This window comes from Oryzias latipes, chromosome 6 (genome assembly GCF_053564925.1).
Source record: "Oryzias latipes strain Hd-rR chromosome 6, Olatipes_Hd-rR_3.1".
Taxonomy (NCBI): domain Eukaryota; kingdom Metazoa; phylum Chordata; class Actinopteri; order Beloniformes; family Adrianichthyidae; genus Oryzias; species Oryzias latipes.
In genome coordinates this window covers 8,889,368-8,906,864 of record NC_136242.1, presented here as the reverse complement: position 1 = coordinate 8,906,864, position 17,497 = coordinate 8,889,368, and the positions used below count along the sequence as shown (strand labels likewise).

Here is a 17,497-nt window from a genome sequence, read left to right as displayed (position 1 = left end):
CACTGCTTACTGACACCGTCTGGCTCCAATATGGTGGCATCTGTATTGTGAAAAAATGCCAACTAAACTGACTTCATTTCACAGAGTGGGAAGTGAACCGTTTTCAATTCAATTTTATTAGTATAGCCCAAGTTCACAACAACAGTCATCTCAATGGGCTTTGTACCGGTAATTGTAGATTAAACATACAATCAAAAGGATCCTAAGTGCATAGAATTCAGTAGGAGCAAAGTAAACTTAACTAACTAATCCCTGCCCTTTGACCCTCTACGGGTGACATCACAATCACTCCGTCCAGTTCTCATTTACAGTCAATGGTTTGTCTAAGACAAATACAAACTATTTTTGAAGTTAAAAAATCCCTACGCACTCAGACAGTGAAAACGTTTCTAAAATACTTGCTGACCTTTGGACAAATTCAGTTTTAAACTGAATTTCTGATAAACAGCAACAAAAAACCTTGCACATTCATGTTTCTTTCTGCAATATAAATGGCATCCAGTAAAAAAAAAACTGTTCTTTACCAAAAGGTAAACTGCAAATATTCAATTTTGTTGTAAGTTAAAAAAAAAAGAAACAAAAGCTGGGTTTTTTTATACATCTTTTTAAACACTTATCGATGTAGTCAAGGCAAAGCAACACTTAATCAACTCACTTTACTCCACAATCAGAAGATTTAAAAGCTGGAGTCTAAAATGAAGGGATGAGCTCCCTTTTCATATTTGTTCTTTCAACAAGTTAAAGATACTGCAGGGAATTTACAGAATTCATTAAAAAATATTATAGCTTGTTTTTTTCCTGTATTGAATGTTTTGCTGCGCCAAAAGTGGGAAAAATGATGCTACTTACGTGAAAAAGTCTCTGAGGTAAACATTACAATCAGCTATTTCACACAGATTGTTATTAAATATACAAAAGGAAATAGAAGTTACAGTAAGTGGATCTCTTTTACCTTTGGATGCGCAAATCTCCTTCTCTGTTTTTAAATTCTTTTAAAAATGTGCAGAGTTCATAAAGTGAAGTTAATTCCATATTTTTTGACGCCAAACATTCTTAGTCTAGTCGCCGTTTTTTCCGGGCAAATGCTTTTTTGACTTGGACCGACATCAAAGTCCCACTAGCAAACATCTCAGTGTTCATCATATGCAGCACATTTGTTAAACACCATGGATCAAAACTCCTCAAACAGAAGCATTTCTGAAATGTCTTGGGTTGCTTTAAACCACAAGTTTCAGGACTGAGAAAGAAATCCACAATTTATGCAAAGATCTCTTCGTCTAATGAGAACATCAAACAAGAAAAGGTTTCCTTTCTTGTCGAGAGACGTGTCTTATTAGTGAATCGTAGTTCTTTTTGGGGACTGTTGTGCCTGTATTTGCACAGAGGTGATAAACTTCATATTAAAGTCTGTCTGACATCCGGCCAACTTGATTTGCTTTTTGCAGATTGAAGAGGTTGTCACAGCTGAGAGACAAACCAGCCTGGGTGTAAAATGGACTGCAGTGGACGGTCATGGGACTCCTGTGGGACAGACAACAGCCTTTCCAGTAGGACCGCTCTGACTGAACAGCATAGGAGAGATTAGAAACGGCTGCAGGAGCGCAGAAGGTCTGCGTCTTACACGGGACCTCAGGGTGAGGTGTGTTAGTCATTGTCCTCGCTGCACATCGCCCCCCAGCTTCAGAGAACAGACGCCTGGTTTTGAGCAAACATGTCATCAGAACCAGTCATTTTGGTTAACCAGACGATAACAATGACTCAAAATGTAACACTTTTTTAACAACCCAAGTGCTGGATGGCTCTCAGGCTCTGAACACCCCCCCCCCCCCCCCACTCTATGTATAATTACTGAAGAGCCCCCTAAGCCCGGGGTCTGGAACCTTTGATGCTACAAGATGCTACTATTTAGACATTCATTTTGAAAATGCAGCTTCTAAATATATATACAATAATTATAACATATTTTTCTATATACACATTTAAACTTTTTACACAAATGTTCCTTTCAAAATAAAAAGCACCCTGTGTCAGATAAGAGCCTCTTGCTGCTGCAGATGTACTTGCTGTGACAGCTGTGGCCATGATTTTGGTTTTAGTTTGTACTTTTGGAGAGTTTTTCTGACCGTTTTCTTTTCTTCTGCAGTGGGTGTCCTTGTCTCTTTTTTGTTTTCTTCCCCTCCTATAGTTGTGTGCAGATTGGAGCCCGAAATGTCCGGAGCACCTGATTGGCTGTGGACGTCCAGCTCGTGTTTAAATACTGCCACATCATCTGTTGGGGGGGGTCCAGCTGGCAGCAGCAGAGTTTACTTTGATATCTTTTTAGATTTTTTTCCCTGCAAATAAATTCCCCAGCTTAATTTCAGCCTGGGTGTTCGTAAAAGTTTTTGAGTCGTTGGTGTATTTAGTTTGTTTCCTTTTAGCTTTATTTTACATCCTTTTACAAGCCCCTAGACAGGGGTGTGACACTTTAATTGAAAATTACAGAAATCCAAGTCAAACCTGACATTTTCTATTAGTATGACTTTGGTTCACCATCCTCCTTTTTCTCCTTTTACTCTAGAATACTGTATATACATGAAACGTTGATGTAGAATGAATTGTTTTTTCTTTATAAATCTATACACTTAATTATATACTTCTGCCTCTGAAGTTATAGAGCCACAATTGAGGAATAAAGTGGCGTCAGACCCCTGTCTTAAACAAAACAGAAAACTTGAATCACTTCAGCTGGAGACAGCCTTTGTTCCTGACGTGCGTACATGTCAGATTTATGTTTCCCTTACTTGTGAAAGCTAATGAAATCAGTAATCATACTCCAAGGAAACATGTTAGGAAGGAGATGCCGAGTGCTAAACATTTCTAAACGTATCTTTTTGTGCCTTTGGCGCCAGCATTGAGATTTTTTTCTGCCTCACTTTGAGTCCGTGTCATTTTGGAACTGAGCTCTTCACATGTGGCTGAATATGAAACAGGGAGCCCAGCGGTCCATGACAGAGTTTCTCTGCCAGGAAAGAGGAGGCGCAGGCAGCTGCTACTCTCCGCGACGATCCAAGCGCTTATCACTGTGATCCTCTTCAAAAAATGGCTTGGCACTGATAGCAGCGCGAAGCCTTGAAAGGAAATGCTGAGAAAAACCGAGGACCAAACGGGAATATTAGCCATCAATATGGTAACAAAAACATAGTGAAAAACACAAGAGATGTTAAAAAGATGCTCTGGAAAAGATTCAGTCAAAAGACTGCTTTCCAGGAACAAACACGTTTATTATGTTCAACCCTTTACCTGTATGAAATCAGGAAGAAACATTAGAGTTTGGGCCACATCTATGATAAAGATGGAGGTAAAAGTTCCACACTTCAATGAAGCGGTTCCTCTCTTCTTGTTTTCCTGATCAAACTTTATTCACACATTTTTTTTTTCCTCGCACATCTGAAGCTGCGACTTGTCGCACTTGGGCGTTGTGACACAGTCAGACACGTCGCTCTACTGTTGCTCTGGCGACAAGAGTCGTATTGCATGCAACAATTACCGCATGCAACAAATATGAGTCCAACATAAGAAAGCAAGTGGTGATGTGAACTCTGAGGCACTCTTACCCGTCTGCTGCTTGTGAGAGGCTGCCTTCTGTGCTGGCACGGACACTCAGACTGCATGCGACAGCTTGAGAGGTAAGACAAACAGGAGAAAAACTCAGTACAGCAATAGTTTTGATTCATCTCTGCAAATTCTGTCTTGCTTTCCTTCTTTTTTTGCTCCTCTAATGAGCTGTCTGTCCGTTAGACACAGAGGGATGTGCTTTCGGTCAAACCGAACCATCAGTCGGTCAAAAAGCAGAACATTTTCCAGCAATAATGCATCAGCTCATCTATGCTTAAACAAAAAGAGCTCATTAAGCTCTGAGACGGCAACCTGAAAGTCAGAATTTATGCTGCTTTTTTCAAATAAAAATACTGTGCTCAGTTGTGTGTAAAGTGTTAAACAACCACGAATTCAAAAAAGTTGGAACAGTACGTTGTTGCTTTCCCTCCTCAGTCTGCAGCACTTCATCCTTTGATAATTCAAGCTGATTTTTAAACATGTGAGAGAAATCAAAGCCCAGCATTGTCGTCTCCAGAACACATGAATCCAAAAACGATCAACTCTTTTATGTAAACAGCAAAGAACTATTCAATTTGAGGCACAAATCGTGCTGGGTGTGAACACGGCTTAAGTCACATGCGCCAATGGGGTTTGGTTGATCCGTGCGGGGGCTGCGGGTTTTTGGGGGTCCGGGCCTGTAGAGGGTCGCTGCTGCATATTGAAGGGAGCACAGCTGTGGAGCGATCAGTTCAATTTTGAAATCACACGGTTTACACATTTACCAAACCAGGATACACAAATGCAACAAAACATGGAAGCATCCATTCAGAGTTCCTTTCACTGGAACTAAGGCGCCGAGCCCAAGTCCTGAAAAACAACCCCACACCATGATTCTTCCTCCACCGAATTTCCCTCTCTGAACAATGCAGTCCCAAATGTACCGTTCTCCTGGAAACCTCCGAACCCAGACTAAGATCATGATCCACTGCTCTAGAGTCCAGTGGCGGCGTGCTTTACAACCACTGCATCTGATGCTTTGCATTGGCTTGGATGCAGCTGCTCCGTCATGCTAAACCCGTTCCATGAAGCTCTCTGCATACTGTACTTTGGCTAATCTGAAGGTCACATGAAGTTTGGAGCACTGTAGCAATTGACTGTGCAGAAAGTTGGCGACCTCTTTGCACTATGTGCTTCAGCATCCATGAGTTGCTGTTGTTCCCAAACTCTTCCATTTTGTTCTGATAGAGCTGACAGTTGAGCTGACAGTGGACTGTGGAATATTTAGGAGCGAGGAAATCTCACCACTGGATCTGTTGCACAGGTAGCATCCTATGACAGCTCCACACTGGAAATCCCTGAGCTCCAGAGAGTGGCCCAGTCTTTCCTAAATGTTTGTGAAAACAGTCTGCATGCAGCGCTTGATTTTATGCACCTGCGGCCAGACCAAGTGATCAGAACACCTGATGCTGATCATTCGGATGGGTGAGCGAATACTTTTGGTAATGTATTTGTGAACTGGTGTAAGTTTCCTATGTGAGCTACCCTTTAATGTCATACTGGGAGCAATGTTTTAATCTGATGCTGTTAAAAATGAACAATAAAGTCACCAAAGCTTTGCCAGTGCCTCACCTTGGGTTTGATGAGATAGCACGTATTTCTCAGTGTTCTGCTCTCACGTCAGACAAGATGCTAAATAACAGGAGTGAAGGATTCCGCAGGCTTGATGGCCAGGAAATTCTGCGAGCGGATGGCCATATAGACCTTTCTTATACACAATAAAGTACACATTCATATGGCCGCAGTGTTAATTCCACTTCTTTATTGAATTAAAAAAAGAAATAGATTAAAAGAGTCAACTTTTTTAACCACCAAGCAGATGCAGATTGTAATTTATTGATGTATATGGAATCAGGTTCATTTGTAAAGTAACAGCTGACAGATGTTAAGTATTTTTTTACATTTTTTAGCAAAAAATTACTTTCTCAGTAAAGAAACTAATCAGTTCTGCTGATTTAAAGTTTTTTTCTCTTTGTGAATAAAATATATTATCATAACATCAAAATTCTCTTCATCAAAAGACACCTTGGTTCACTGAGCTCTTCTGTCCAGCCCTGTCTCAGGAATCTTGGTGTCTGGTTTGACAAAGCTATGTCTCTAGACTCTCATTCGAAGCGCTTGGTCAAAAACTGTTTTTACCACCTGAGGAATGTGGCTAAACTGAAGACGATGTTAACCAGATCTGACCTTGAGCTGATCATCCATGCTTTTATCTCCTCTCTTTTAGACTATTGTAATTCTCTTTTTACTTGTTTTAACAAAAAGTCTCTTAAACGTCTCCAACTGGTCCAGGCTTTTAACTGGAACCAATAAGTGCACTCATGCCACCCCTCTGCTTTTATCTCTGCTTTGGCTTCCTGTTAAATTTAGAATAGATTTTAAGATTTTGAGTTTAGCTTTTAGAGCCTTGCATGGACAAACCCCGATCTATACGTCTGACCTTTTAACTCCCTACACTCCTACACGTTCTTTGAGGTCCACTGACAAAAATCTTTTATGTGTTCCAAAAACTCATTTTAAAACTAGTTGCTCCCCGACTTTGGAACGACCTCCCGCTGTCTCTCCAGATTGACTCAGTCGAGTGTTTTAAAGCTCAAGTTAAGACTTTTTTATTTAGGAGAGCTTTTAGTTGACTTTTACTTGTGTTCACTTTTGCCTGTTTGTTTCTTTATACTCCTGTGTGCGTTTTATTGGGTATCGCTACTGATTTTATATTGTTTTAACATTGTGAAGCACTTTGTGAGTCGTTCTCTGTGAAAAGTGCTATGTAAATAAAGATTACTTACTACTTACTTACTAACATCGTTATGGTTTTTGACTCTGCGGAGCGTAATGCAGAACTTATTTAAATAAATGTATTTGATTTAACTTCAGAGATAAAACTACTTTTTAGTTCAAAACAAATCTTTACGTTTCAAAGTCAGGCAGCAGAAATGTTTCCATGTTTTGTTGGTATTTATCTGTTAAATCCTTGAAAAGTCTTTTTTTTTTTTTTCTGAAGCGCCTCAGAAACTGCGGTTTCCCTTTGATCTCGGCTGCTCTCCTCTTTCATCTTGTGGTTGTGCTGCAAAGCGTTGTCACTTTTGGCCTGCGACATGCTGCGTGTGGTTATGATGCAATTCTGACTTCACCAAACGCTGCCTGTCAGGGATGCTGAGTGCGATCAAAGACCAAATGCTGACTTTTGACTGGTAAAGCACACACTTCACTGCAAGAACACACACAGACACATTCTGCCTTTTTGTTTTTTACACAAAATGATGGTGTGAGGACTTGATGAAATGTCAGATGTCCTTTGATCAAATTACCACACAGATGACTGTCTAAAGCATTCTTTAGGTCGTGACTGCAGTGCCATTAAAGTCCATTTCAGGGAGTTTTCTGAAGGGACGGACCTCCCTGAGGACACCCCGGAGACAGAAAGAGTCCAACTAAAGAATTCCACTCTGATAACGATTTATTATGTCTCCAAAACCTGGAAAGTGGAAATGGCACATTTTGGAAGTGATTCATTCAATTAGACCAGGAGTGTCAAACTCATTTTCACTGAGAGCCACATCAGCATAGTGGTTGTCCTCAAAGGCCCAGATATAACTTATACATGTAAATAAATGTAATGAAAAATAAATGTAACTACTCCTTAATGTTAAATAACTCATTATTTATTTACTATAACTTTTTGAAGGGACAATTACAGTGCCATAGAAAACATGTTTACTTGTTACTTTAGCATAAATCCTGTTAAATTTTGTCTGCTGATTAAAACCCACATAACTCCAGTAATGACGGATCAAACTGTCCAAGTTAATAAAGAAAAATAACATCAAACTGAGCTAGAAAGAACATGTGTCACACGTGTTACATTTTACAAACAAAGGCTGCACACAGCCGTGCATCCAACTGATGGTTTGACTGATGACAACAATTTGTCTGCATAAAAACACATAAGACCTGCAAACATTGACTAATTACAACAGCTACACATAAATAATATGTACTCAACTAAAAAAAAAAAAATTTAAGAAATTAAAAACTTTAATGTTCTTGCGGGCCACATTTGGCTCCTGGGCCTTGAGTTTGACACATGTGAATTTTTTTTAATTGTTTAAATCTAAATAAAATATATACATTTTGAAATGTTCTGCAAATATCAAACCAAAAATGGGTTAGATGTGTTTATTAAAAACCAACCAGACTAACATACTTGAAAAAAGCACATCCTATACATAAAAAATGTTGTGTTTTCACTGAAGAAGGCATTTGGCTTGAGCCGATAGATTTTAAATGAACATTTTGAAAATGTTTGATGAAATAATATCACTAATTATTAATTTTTAATATGCAAATCTAATCGAAAACAATGCAAAATGAGAAAATGAATGAAAATAATTAGTTAAATAACATCCATATTACTTGCAGGGTTATATACCTTAAAACACAAGTTTTTATGGCAGTTTGATGGTTTTAAGGACATAGTATTCTGTTTGGTAAATTGTGTGTTCTGCATCTTTGCTACGCGCTGTAAAGACCATTTCCCACATGCTGGCTTTTGTCTGGAGGATTCTTAGTAAGAGCAGAAATTTTTTCTGCATTTACGTCCAGATTTCTGCTCCCTTTACGCAATTTCTAAGCTTCAAAGGTTTTGCTTTGCCACATTTATGTTTGAGATCTCATATTTTCTGTTTAACCTCTGAAAACGTGTGCCTCCTCCAGAGAAATTACGTCATGCACATGAAATTCAGACTTTTCGTTCCAAACCTAAAAAGCGACAAATAGATGCTTCCCATACGCACTCGCTGAACCATAGCTTCTCTGTTTTACCGTTCCCCGCCTGTTCAGTGATCATGAAGTGCGAGCCGTGTCACCACCTTCTGTCCTGAAACTTCTCACAGACATCCTGGGTTTAAAATGCAGCCATTGTGAGGTCTATAAAAACCGAGATTGGCACAAACAAGCCACTAAGCTGCTCCCAGAAGCAGACGATGATCCCCCCCCCCCCCCCCCAGGCCGCACACAAACGAGGTCAATCAAGGTAAAAGTCATTTTCCCTAATTGATTCCCTCTATTAGATCCATATCAATCACAGCGGAGGGGGTGCAGGTGCACCGAAGAAAACAAATCAATGAAAGGAGTTTCAGTTTCAGGCAAGGACATGAACAGGACCCAAAGATCAATGTGAAGGCAATGACCCTAATATTTGGTACATTCAATTAAGCCAACAAAGATTATAAAAAAAAATCCCCTGGAGTTGCCTTTTCCAGACAGTAATGGACGCCGGCGGGGCAATAAATCCATCCTGCACTAAATGTAATTTCTAATTTTAAGGGCTTCATTATTCTGCTTCAGCACCTCAGACGGCAATAGTTTGAATGAGGGTCACGAAGAGAGCCAACATTAATAACAGCTGCCATATTACAGCTGGACGCGGCTGGAGACGGCGTCCCATTTGACAGCGTTCCCTTGAAAATAACATATGATGCCATTAGGTGCCATCATAGGTCACAGCCCACACAAACACAGCCCGGCTGACGAGCAGCTACAGTAAATCACTGTAATCCAGACGTGAGATGAAGGCAGGTTGTTCCCCTCGCTGCTGAGGGGACAGGGATTTGTGTCACAGGCAGAGCTGCAGTTTAGCAGCTTGAATCATGATGAAAGCTGATAAAAGCTCAGCTGTCACTCACGCAGAGTGGACGCGAAGAGGCACTTGGAAAGGTCCGACCCCTGAACTGGGAGAACTGCTGCAAGCCGACGCAAGTAAAGAAAAGCAAAAAGGATCCATATCTTATTTATGATCTTTCTTTCGGCACAGATCTCCTCCCTTCACGTTCCTCAAGCTGAGATTTGGCTCTCATCCCCCTCCAGCCCCACAGAGTCTGCCTGTCAATACAGAGGCACTTAATGCTGCTCAGATGTCAGGGAGAAGCTGCAGCACTCCCTTCTCACTTTACCACACTTTACCACCACTGAAAGCAGGCGCCGCTTGAAGAAAACACAAAGTCTGCAGAAGTTCTTTCTGGTCCTCATGAAATAAAAGCGAGAGCCATCAAGTAAAAGACAAGGAATGTTTAGAGATCTTACCTACCCACGATTCAGACCCACGCCAGCGGGTGTGTGGCTCTCTGCTGCTGCTCACCTACACTAAATCACTTCATGACTCACGCAGGGGGGAGATAACCGGCTCTCAGGGAAAGTGGAGTAAACACTGACGGCAGACTCGCTCTGGCTGCACTGCTGCTATCTCTCGCCCCTCCATTCTCCTCCTCCATCTCCTACTTCGCTTTGAACCTCCCCCTCAGCCACCCCCTCACTCTCCACCACAAGGTGTCACAAACACAGAGTCTCTGCATCCGCTGCCTCTTATTGGCTCCCTCTCCCCCAACCCGCTACCCTTCCGTCCTTCTTTGAGCGTCTCTTTGGATTTTCAGTCTTAAAGAGGCAGCAGGCAGCGTGCGGCACAGCTCCCTTCACTCTGCCTTATGCCAAGGAGCCAAATAAAGTCCACTTTCCTGGACGATGAATCAGGAAAAACTGCTGCAACCTGGCGATGACTGCATGTGGTTCTTCAATCCCGTGTGACAGATAAATTCAGCAGTAATGATGTCAGAACTGTTCAAAAACAACATCAGAAACTTACTTGAATGTGAAATGCACATTTATCAACCAAGTTTGCATTTAAAACAATTTGGTGATCCCATGTGTTTGCAGACTCTTAGTTAACTGTTCCTCTGCTAATTCTCCATTTGAGAGTCATTTTAACTTTTCTGTTTAGGAAAGAATAGAAGACCAAAATTATTTTTGCAATAATCAAGTAAGTTTGAAAACTGCAGAGGTTACACTGGACATGTGACTCGCGTTCAAAGACACACTAAACGCTCTGGAACGCATGTTCAGCCCATGGTGTTCACACAGGACAAGCAGGGAGGGGCTTCTTTTATTTCTACTGTTTACTAGCCCATGTACCTATAGTAAATCTTGCTCCAGCCTTTTTCTATCACTGTTTCACAGAAAGACTTGGTGTCCAATAGATCAAGCCAGGTACAAACCATAACCATTCATTTCTCCTATAGGATCATTTTACAAATGGTTGCCTATGAAGGAAATTGTTATCATTGTTTAAATGTATGTTTAAATGTTAACTCAGATTGACCTTTTTACCTTTTTAAAAAACAGTTGTGTGTTTGTTCATCTGTTTCTCATCCCAGCTAGGAAGAGGGGGTTTAACGGCACACTGTCCTGAACTGATAAAGAATACTGTTTGAAGTTAGAATCCACCAAAATGGTTCATTACACGACACCCCCTAATGAACTTTTCTCTTTGTTTGGAAATTGTTACCTCCTACTTGAATTCTTAATAAAAGCAGCACTGGGATGAACAGACACTTTGAGAAGAGAAGCGTGGTGGACGTCTTCTGTCACACTTGCTTTTTCTCCCTTGTGCATGAGAAACGTGATTCATGTTGTGGACTGTTGTTTCTAATTGTGTTTTTCTTTAATGTCTAGATGCATTTATCTGACATTGGCACTTCATCAAATTAAAGGGGGCGCCATCCAAACATCATTACCAAATCTGATTCGCTAATTGGTCAAAGTTCAACTGGTTTTAACTTGCAACTCGTCGCAACTCTTGCAACTCGTCGCAACTCTTGCAAAGTTTTGTACGTAGAGCCCAAAAACGGTTGCAAGAAGTTGCGTAGCCAAGTGTGAATGCAGGGGTTAAACACAAAAGCCCACTTTGATGCGCATTTCTAGAGACTTTTAATTGGAAGTTGTCGCTTAAACGAGGCCGGTGTGAACGTAGCTTTACACTATAGGAAAAGAACTGATGCAAGCCACACAAAAGATAATAAATAATCTAATACTTTGCTATAAATCTCTGCTAATACGTTTCTAGAGTTTGCAGCTTTTCCTGTAGATGGATTTTGCCTGAAGGAAGGAGGCAGATTGGTTGTTCAAAACAGGATTCGTTCAATAATTTAGTAAATTGTTGATGTTATGCGTTGCTGAAAAACAGGTCAAGAAAAAGCACTCGGGCTCAGGAAACATGACTGCAGATTATAATTTTTTAGAGCCAGGGGATCAAAAAGGAAGCTGGATCTGCCCTAAAGTCCAATCCGCTTTCACACTGGTCATCTGTACCACCTGCACCCCTTTTTCTGAAAGTAGTTGTAAACATTCCTATGAAGTTCAGTTTGTAAAAAGCAGAAGAGGGCTATTTATATAGGAATCTCTGCCCAAGACACTTTACTTCATTGCCTCTTTCCTTGCAATGACCAATGAACTCTTTAAAGAGGTTGTACTGTTTTTTCTGCTCTATAGAGAGTAGAATTTAATTTTAAAGGGCCTATGCAATGCTATTCCAAAGTCTTTGGCACACTAAAGAAAACACTTTTTTTAATCAAATAATAGTTGTTCAGCTGAGTTCTTTTATGACTCGATCTCTGAGGCACCGCCTTTCGCTCTTTGTGAGTGCCACCCATTTTATGACATCAACCTGGAGTCGGCCTCTGCAGTGTGTCTTCATTTTGCCCACGAAAACAAACAACATCCAAACTTTTGCAAAGATGGATGTGCATATTGTGCATGAAATAGAAAAGCTTTGGTCGATCACCACTAGCTCAAAGGAGAAAGTGGGTGTGTGTGTTAGCCTGGGGGGCTACAGACTCTTCCTGGAAGACTGCTCACCACTTATCTACGTCACAATGTGAGAACCCACTCGTTTTTGTGGAGTGGGAGGCGCTTGTGCTCAGAGCGCAAGTTTTAGAGGAATAATTCAGAAATGGATTAAAATACCACTTTAGAGTTGTTTATAGTCAGGAATGAATAGTATAATACACTTAAAAGCTCAAAAAATTGATTTAGCACGGTATAGGCCCTTTCAAATAATCAGACTGACAGAGCACCGAATAGGCTAGCTCTCAAACTTAATTTAACATTAGTAAAAACAACTAGAACTATTTCATAAATAAAGCATGGCTGGGTAGCTCAGTTGGTAAAGTGCAGGACTGGCACGCAGGGTTTGATTCCCAGGGGCAGAATGAACCATCAATGGGGCATTTACCATAACCACGGTGAACAATTAACATAACCCACTGTGGGCCTTTGGGCAAGACCCTTAACACTCCTGCCTACCTCATAACCCATGAGAGACAATGAATCACATGTCAACTTCGGCCCGTTCCTCCAGTCTGAAGCTCTCTGAATTCTCTCCAGTCTCCTCTGTGGAAATCCACAAGCAGCTGATAGCTATCAAAGCCTCCACCTTCACTTTGGACTTCATTTCCTCCACCCTTGTTAAAGGTTGCTGTCCTATCATCTCTCCACTCATCACAACAATAATTAACTCTTCACTGTCCTCTGGTACCGTGCCCCAGTCTCTCAAGCTGGCAGCTATAACCCCCATCCTGAAAAAAACCTGCTCTTGACCCCGACAATATTGCAATCTTCCGTCCCATCTCCAACCTGCCATTTCTGTCCAAAATACTCAAACGAGTAATTGCCTCCCAGCTCAAATCTCACAGAAACTCAAATAATCTGTTTGAACCCTTTCAATCTGGTTTTCGGCAACAACACAGCACTGAAACAGCTCTGCTCAAAGTCTGCAATGACACCCTTCTCTCCTCCGACTCTGGACAGCTCTCCATCCTCATTCACCTTGACCTCACTGCAGCATTTGACACCATTAGTCACTTCATCCTGCTCTCCCGTCTCAAGAACGGTCTCAACATCACCGGCTCTGCTCTATCCTGGCTTCAGTCCTACCTTACCAACCGTCAACAGTTTATCAAGGGAAGAAACTGCTCATCCTTCACAGCTCCTCTGTTGCAAGGTGTTCCCCAAGGTTCGGTGCTTGGCCCACTCCTGTCCATCCTTTACTTCATTCCCCTTGGCAACATCATCCGACAACATGGTCTTAATTTTCACTGTTATGCTGATGACATACAACTATACATCTCCACCAAATCCATCAGCTCCACCACTTACTTCATACTCACCCGCTGTCTAACAGACATCAAAACATGGCTTGGGCACAATTTTCTCAAAGTCAACTGTCATAAGACAGACATAATCATAATTGGCCCCAAAACCACAAAATCCATTCCAAACTTTCAGTTAAATTTCAATAACACCACGCTTTCTTCGTCACCTCATGGCGTCAAAGCCTTTATTACCTCCCGGTTAGATTATTGCAACAGCATACTCCATGGTACACCCTCCAAAATAATTCAAACTCTGCTGCCCGTCTGCTCACACACACCAGCTCTCGTGAACACATCACCGCCCATCCGTCAGAACCTTCACTGGCTCCCCATCGCTCAGCGTATCAAATTCAAAGTTCTCCTCATCACTTTCAAAGCACTTCATAACCTGGCCCAACCCTACCTCACCGATCTCCTCCAGCGTCACACCCCTTCCCGCTCTCTGATGCTAACCTTTTGTCCCTCCCCTGTCAGACCAAGCATCGAAATTGTGGAGACAGAGCCTTCTCCATTGCTGCTACAACCTTATGGAACAATCTGCCCCAACATCTCTGACTGATCTGAGACTGTGCTGACCTCCCAATTTTTATAAAAATCACTTAAAACTCATCTTTTCAAAAAAGCTTTTAATCTTTAATCTGTCTTTTTATGTTTTTATTTTTATTGTATTAGCTTTTGTTCTTATTTACTGTTTTTTGCTCACATGTTGTAAAGCGTCTGTGTGCCATTGAGAGGGCTATACAAATAAAATGTGTTGTTAATATTTACTATTATTAAGTATATAAAGTTAAAAATATGTGCAAATTAGGTTTAAGTAATATACTTCGAAATCACTCATTTTAACTATCTTCCGTAATTGATTTTGCATTCTTTTATCTTTATTGCATTTTTAATTATTTTTTTTATTATTATAAGGTAGTGCTATGAAATAAAATTAAATAAGAAAAAAGGGTCCATACTCTGTCCATCTTCTGCTTATTAACAGCCGTCCTTCTGGTTTAACAGAGTTTTTAAGTTCTTTTCACTGTTATGTCTCCAGATATTAGATAAAGGTCCGCATCTTGGTGCGGCTGTTATCAGCGGCGCTAAAAGTTGAGGTCAAGTTGTCTGCAGGTGGCAGGTCTCGATGGTATTTAGATACAGGGAAATCTCTTTAGATGTGAAAAATGTTTCCACTTGGTGTACCAGAGACTCTCCATCGCTCTCCGTTTCAGAAGAACTGCTAGGAATGCTGGCGCTATTAGCATTAGCGATGCTAACTCCAGCTGCATTCAGCCTTGCCCGAGGTTTGATCTGTAATCCAGTGAGAATGACACTACACATCCTTGCTTGTTGTTCCACATCGTCCAGTCTTTTCTCCAGAATGTTGATGCGGTTATCTTGTTGCTCGTTTTGAGCTCGGAATCTTCTGAACTCTTCCAGCTCCAAGAGAGGAGTTAGCTTAGCCGGGATTTTGTTCACTCGCTCCATGAAAGGATGCAATGTAGCTTTGGATCGCGTCAAACTTTCTTTTAAGGTCATCGTAGTCACCTGGCCCTTGGTTTTTTCTTAGGGGCCATGGTCAGCTCTCTTTTTATGGAGGCAAATATGTCGTAATTAACCTGCAGTTAATCTTCTTATCCAATAGATTTTTGGTAACAAACAACTTTTTTTCCTCATGTCAATCAGGATGTTTGGGGGCAAAAGCTGCGTGTTTATTCTGGAATGTCTCACCACATTTGAGACTTTGTTGTTTGCTAATTCCTCATTAAATATGAATCATTCTGGTGAAGTTGTTGAAAACAAACAAATCTGCCCAGGTGCCATCAGATGTACTGTTTTCTTCAGGAACTTCGATTTTCTCCAGATTCTCCATCGTTGCCCTACCTGGGTCGGAACATTGTTGGGGTTACATACCGGCCGGAGTTGTGGCGGTGATGTCACTCGAAAGTCACAAAGAACTATACTTAGAAAATGTCTACATTTAGATTTTATTTTTTTAAAACCTAATACTCAGCCTTTTAGTTGTTTGTCTTGTTTTGTAAAATTATTTTTATGAAACTTTCCTGTTTACTGCTTGCCGACCATAGTCGTCAGCGTAGGGGTGCCGCTCCAGGGACGAGCAGCTCGCCTGGTTCCGACCTGCTCCTGCTTTCGACCCGCTCCTGGTTCAGACCTGCTCATAAAAACACAACAGCTGGTCGACAGACGACCCGGAGAGGTTCTACATGATGAGGCTTTTATACACTTCTCATTGATCCTCATTCAACATGTACTGTCTTTTTAAAAGATCTTTCCATCCCATAAAAAAAACACTGGTCCGCGTTCACGGCCGAAGACACGCCCCCTCAGCGCGTTCATGCTGCTTTTTTCTTTCTACCTGCTGGCACATCCCAACAGTGTTAAAGGAACCACAACAATTTTAGAACATTATAGTTATTTCACAAAACCACAAAGAGCCGCAGCACAGGGATGCAAGAGCCGCATGCGTCTCCGGAGCCGCAGGTTGCCCACCCCTGATTTAGCCAATTTGTGTTAAATGACTGGAGGAGCGTGTGTGTGCGATGTGAGTTTTCTTGTGTTGCAGGTTTTGATTTGTTTTGGGTTGTTAACAGGAGCTCTGGGGACTGTTGGAACCCGCTCTTATATGATTTTCCTTCACTTTTTTTTCTTTCTTTGTATGACATTTTTCTATGTGGGAATTTTATCAATCCTTGTTTGTTTGCCCCCCTCAGTGCTGAGGACCCCTGTGTCAGTCCTGTGGTCAATGTGCAGGCCTTCCCTAGTTTGGAATGACGTGTCCTTGGGTTGAAGGGATCACGAGTGTGTGGGATCTGCATCAAGAGAGTGAGGTGATTTATACCTTTGTGTTCTTCGGAAGCCTCCACCTCCCTCAGCCATTCAGGTCTTTGGCATACTTAACTTTAGCCCATGGTGTTCATACTAGACAAGCAGGGCGATGCTTTCTCATCTTTTTATTATTATTTTTTTTTTTGCTCCAGGCTTTTTCTTTAACAGCTCTATTCCAATATTTTAAAAACGTGGTGTCATATAATATCAGCTGGGAACAAACTGCAATTACCCATTTCTCTATAATCAGTTTTCAAATGTTACTACCAAATTCAAGTCCCTGATTCGCCATTAATCAATGGCCGTACTTTTGTATGTAGAGGCGTCGTTTGAACGCACGTTGTAGAGAACTGAGTGAACATAACTACACAATCATATACTTCATGAAGAAATCTGAAATGCACTCAGTGAAGTCTTCATTCCTCACACCAGTCTTCCTCTTTTAACATCAGGCAGACATTCATTCATTCATTCATTCATTCATTCATTCATTCATTCATTCATTCATTCATTCATTCCCGTTGACATCGTTTGAAGTTGAAAGTGACTGTGATCCCTGCTCTGCTATACTCAGCCACTGACAGAAACACAGCTCGTGTGGGTGTACTGATGCTTTGGAGCAAAGCAGCGTTAAATAAGGGGGAAGACTTTGTGCTTTAACACCAAACGCCACTTTCACGCATTAAGGATTTAAGACGCACAAAGCTTCAGGTGAAGGGAACAAGGAAAAAGATTCTGTGATCCCATTTACAAGTTACAACCTAACCCATCTATTACAAACTCATATACACTAGTTACAGATTACAGATACACGAACAGAATAAGACTTTTTTTGTTTGACTTGTTCTTCTTGTTTGTGCTTTGTATCTGTGAACTTAGCCTATGAAGGTATTAATGTTCCAAAATGGACGAGCTTATATATTTGATTTGAGAACTTGTAATACACATGCAAATGGAAATTTGTCAGTTCACAGCAGAAGATTTTTACACACAGATGCAGATTTTTTTTGCACAAGTATTCACATTCTGTATTACAAGTTCTCAAATCAAAT

At 41.1% G+C, this 17,497-nt stretch overlaps 1 protein-coding gene across 3 annotated transcripts in view; it reads right to left on the bottom strand.

The window, feature by feature from the left end:
• LOC101173858 (alpha-1,3-mannosyl-glycoprotein 4-beta-N-acetylglucosaminyltransferase C-like) overlaps nucleotides 1-9,903 on the bottom strand; it is a 74,981-nt gene extending 65,078 nt beyond the window's left edge. The window contains exons 1-2 of one of the 3 annotated variants that reach the window (XM_011475771.4): nucleotides 9,722-9,903; nucleotides 3,597-3,660 (exon numbers count right to left, since the gene is read on the bottom strand). The gene's annotated coding sequence lies outside the window, so the exon portion shown is untranslated. Of the gene's footprint in view, nucleotides 1-3,596; nucleotides 3,661-4,881; nucleotides 4,943-9,717 lie in introns of those variants that run through there. The other 2 variants (XM_004069442.5, XM_078948379.1) reach the window with 2 other exon arrangements.
• Nucleotides 9,904-17,497: the final 7,594 nt, after the last annotated feature.